This window comes from Henckelia pumila, chromosome 2 (assembly GCF_033568475.1).
Source record: "Henckelia pumila isolate YLH828 chromosome 2, ASM3356847v2, whole genome shotgun sequence".
NCBI lineage: Eukaryota > Viridiplantae > Streptophyta > Magnoliopsida > Lamiales > Gesneriaceae > Henckelia > Henckelia pumila.
The window spans coordinates 47,599,911-47,604,915 of record NC_133121.1 but is presented as its reverse complement, the minus strand read 5'-3'; positions in this window follow the sequence as shown (position 1 = coordinate 47,604,915).

The window sequence follows — 5,005 nt, the reverse complement described above, 5'->3', positions numbered from 1 at the left end:
CTTGATTTGGTGTTGGAGCATGAACTCAACGTGGACTTACTACTTCTGTCTCTTCCTTCTTCGTTTGACGGATTTTTGGTGAATTTCAATATGAACAAGATAGAGGCCTCCCTTGAAGAGATGGTCAATATGCTTGTGACATATGAATCCACATTAAAGAAGGATAAACCGGCTTTCTTGGTGGGCTCCTCTTCTTCTGCTAAGAAGGGGCCAAGTACAAAGGATAAGAAACGTTCTGCCCCACCCAAGAAAATCGAAACCGAGAAGAAGTACAAGACAAAGGCTTCAAACATGGAAAAATCCAAGGATGTTTTCCATTACTGCAAGAAGCCCGGTCATTGGAAGCATAACTGCAAGGAATATCTAGAGCAGTTGGGAACTGCGAAGGATATGTTCTATATTGAAATAAATGTTTCACTTAATACTACTTCTTGGGTATTGGATACCGGATGTGGATCTCACATTTGCAATGATTTGCAGGTGATGACAAGAAGTCGCAGGCTTAGAATGGGTGAGACCCAGCTGAGGCTCGGAAATGGTTCCAGAGTTGAAGCTAAAGCTGTGGGAGATGTTTATTTATTTTTGCAGAACGGTTTTAAGTTACTTTTAAGAGATGTTTTATTTGTTCCGGATTTGATTAAAAACATTATTTCTGTTTCTATGCTTGATAGAGATGGTTATTCTTGCAATTTTGTGAATGGGATTTGCAATATTTACAAGAATGAATGTTTGATTGGAAATGAACAACTTGAAAACGATCTATACAACTTAAAACTAAAAGACGTTCCAATAAATTATGTTGATAAACCGGCAACAACAAACAAAAGGAAAATCGATAGCCAAAACCCGGCAAACCTTTGGCACGCTAGGCTAGGTCATATTTCCTCAAGGAGGATGAACAAGCTAGTGGGAGAGGGCATGTTTGATATGTCTGATATTAACTCTCTACCTACTTGTGAATCCTGCCTAAAAGGAAAAATGACTAAATCTCCTTTTAAGGGGAAACCTGAGCGTAGTCAAAATCTGTTGGATTTGATCCATACAGATGTTTGTGGTCCATTTAGAGTTGGTACTCAATATGGCCACACCTACTTCATTACCTTTACTGATGATTATTCAAGGTATGGGTATTTATATTTAATGAAATATAAGTCTGAAGCATTTGAAAAGTTCAAAGAATTCAAGGCTGAAGTAGAAAACAAGCTAGGTAAAAGTATTAAAGCACTTCGATCGGATCGAGGTGGAGAATACTTGAGTACCGAGTTTTTGGACTATCTGAAAGAGAATGGGATTCTCTCTCAGTGGACTCCTCCTATGACACCACAGCTGAATGGTGTATCGGAGCGTCGTAATCGAACTTTGTTGGACATGGTTCGATCCATGATGAGCTTCACTGAGCTTCCACCTTCGTTTTGGGGCTATGCGCTTGAAACGGCGGTATTGTTGTTGAACAACGTCCACACTAAAGCAGTGGACAAAACACCATACGAGTTATGGAATGGCAAAGCTCCTAAGTATTCGTACTTGAGGATTTGGGGATGTCTTGCTTACGTGAAGCGGACAGTGGGAGATAAGTTGGATAGTCGATCCAGCTTATGTTATTTTGTAGGGTATCCGAAGAATTCAATCGGATATTATTTCTATTATCCTGCTGAAACAAAGGTGTTTGTTTCAAGGAATGCCACCTTCTTGGAGAAGGAGTTCTTATTGGATAAGAAAGGCGAGATGATGGAACTCGAAGAAATTCGAGAAGAACCCGAAATACAAAATAACGATCCTACACCTCAGGAACCATTGATAGACACGCCTGTACCTAGAAGATCCGAGAGGACTTCTAGACCTCCTATTCGATATGGTCTTCTTCTTGAAGGGGATCAAGATGAACCCGATGTTGGATGTGATCCAAGAAACTTCAAGGAAGCAATTTCTGATGCGGATTCAAATTTATGGCTTGAAGCTATGCAGTCGGAAATAGATTCGATGCATACAAACCAAGTTTGGTCTTTGGTAGATCCTCCCGATGGAATTGTTCCAATAGGGTGTAAATGGATCTACAAGAGAAAGCTTGGGCCTGATGGTAAGGTATTGACCTACAAGGCGCGATTGGTGGCAAAAGGTTATACTCAAAGACAAGGAGTTGACTATGATGAAACCTTCTCACCAGTTGCAATGTTCAAGTCCATAAGAATCCTTATTGTCATAGCTGCTTGGTATGACTATGAGATATGGCAAATGGATGTGAATACTGCTTTTCTTAATGGAGACATTAAGGAAGAAATCTATATGAAGCAGCCTGAGGGGTACACATCCATGGGAAGCGAGCATAAGGTATGCAAGCTTCAGAGATCAATTTATGGTCTAAAACAAGCATCAAGAAGTTGGAACCAGAAATTTGATGAAACAATAAAGGATTTTGGTTTCATCAAGAACCCGAAGGAACCATGCGTGTACAAGAAAGTAGTTAAGGATGCTGTGACATTCTTAGTACTTTATGTTGATGACATCCTACTCATTGGGAATGACGTAGGGATGTTGCAGTCAACAAAGATATGGTTATCAGGTAGATTCTCGATGAAGGATTTGGGTGAGGCATCCTATATTCTTGGGATACAGATCTATAGAGATAGATCTAAGAGAATGTTAGGACTCACTCAATCAACCTACATCGACACCATATTGAAACGGTTTTCAATGGATGGGTCCAAGAGAGGACATCTACCCATGTGTCATGGAGTTTCTCTATCCAAGTCTATGTGTCCCAAGACTGATGAAGAGATAGAGAAAATGACACATGTACCATATGCGTCAGCCATAGGTAGTATCATGTATGGGATGATATCTACCAGACCGGATTTAGCATTTGCTCTGAGTGTCACGAGCAGATATCAAGCTAATCCCGGTCAAATGAATTGGAAAGCCGTGAAGGACATTCTTAAGTACTTACGAAGGACTAAGAATATGTTCATGGTATATGGAGGAAGAGAACTAAAATTGGATGGCTATACCGACTCTAGCTTCTAAAGTGACGTGGATGACTCGAAGTCAACCTCTGGATTTGTGTTCATGCTCAATGGCGGTGCTGTCTCTTGGAAAAGTTCCAAGCAGGACACCACAGCGGATTCCACCACTGAGGCAGAATACATTGCAGCATCAGCTGCTGCTAAAGAGGCCGTTTGGATGAGGAATTTCGTCCAAGAGTTGGGCGTAATTCCTGAAGTTGTTGGTCCAGTCCCGGTGTACTGTGACAACACGGGTGCCGTTGCTCAGGCAAAGGAACCAAGGTCTCATCAAAGATCCAAACACGTACTGAGGAAATACCACATCATCCGGGAGATTGTGGAAAGAGGAGACATCACTGTCGAAAGAGTGGCCTCTGCAGACAATATCGCTGATCCACTTACTAAGCCCTCGCCAGGACCATTATTTGACAAACATCGCGAAGCAAGGGGTCTACGTAGTATGACTAGTTGGCTATAGGGCAAGTGGGAGATTGAAAGAGTGGGTGCCCGGTGAGCCAACTTGTGGCTAAGGGCTTTGATGACTCTTTGTATAAACAATCTTTTGTTTAATATAATTTACACTTTTATTAATGGCAATGACTTTATCTTTCTTCATATTGTTATATTGTGATATACTATTGTTGTTTTGATAAAGACCTTGAATATACTATAGTGTATGTAAGATGTGGTAGAACATGGGGATGTTTATCATGAAACACATCTTATAGTCACTGTATATTCTAAACTGTTCCTAGTCGATTGAGCCGTTCGATAATAAGGATAAGGATCGCTCGAGTTTGAGACTAGCATTTGCGATGCAGAGTACCACGTTTCATTGGTAAGGAACATAGAGATGTTCGAAGCATGCAAATGGATATTCATATGATGAATGATCGAACTACCCTATCCGGACTTTCCAAGTGGTTATCACTTATCGAGTGGATAAAGTCCGCGGTTTTGGTTGTACACCATTAGTCCTTATTACTTGAAACATCATTGAGACTCTATATGCTAGTACTGTGCTTTGACTCGTTTACCGACTCTATTGGGGTCATCAGGTGTCGGGATTGGATACAGTTACAACACATATAGGAGTCGATGCTTTGTTGTCAAGGATTCACCACATACTTGCGAGTGTGGATATCCTATGCGATCTGAGGAGATATTAGTGTGACGAATCTCTGGCCAGAGTACATGATGTGTTTTAAGAAATGGTTTCCTAGTAACACATGCGATGTCACTATTTGATCTTCAAGATGTATTGCATAGTTATCGAATATCGAACGACTCTCGATTTACCAATGATTGTTGATTCGATCGGGATATATGGATGAAGGGACCGTACTATACGCTAACCAAAATCTATTGGTTCTTGTAGGCACTATCAGTGATACCTAGGGAATCATGGGGCGATGATGCTAGGCGCTCATACCATGATTCTATGGGCAAGTCGGAAATTGTTGTTCCGAGTCACAAGAAGTTGTGAGCCCACGGCTAGCTGTATCCCTGAACCATTGAGGGTCACACAGAGTAATGGATTTTTAATCCCCGTTGAGATAGTTAAATTTAAAGAGTTAAATTTAATGAACAAAGAAGTTGGACTTTTTAATTATGAGTAGAGGAGTAAGATTTCCTAAAATGACATAGGGATGGGCATTTTTGGAAATCAGTGAATTCGGATTCAGAAAAATTTATCTTGACTTTAAAAGGTGCAGAAATGGTTTCTGTGCACATTGGTGAAATCGGTTTATCAATCGGAGTCACGATGAATTTTATATTAATTTCTGAACATGCGGGCTTTTGCTTGTCGGGCTTGAACTTATGACTAATGGGCCCTAAGCTGTTAGTGGCCTACATTATAAATAAGTTATTGCAGTACAGAAATTAGACATAACAGGCATAATTTTCGAAATTAACTAGGGTTTTGAGACCTAGTGGCCGCCGCCCCCCTCTCCCCTCTCTGCTCGAAAAACCCAGCCTGTGAATTTTGAATTTGCAGTTTGGTT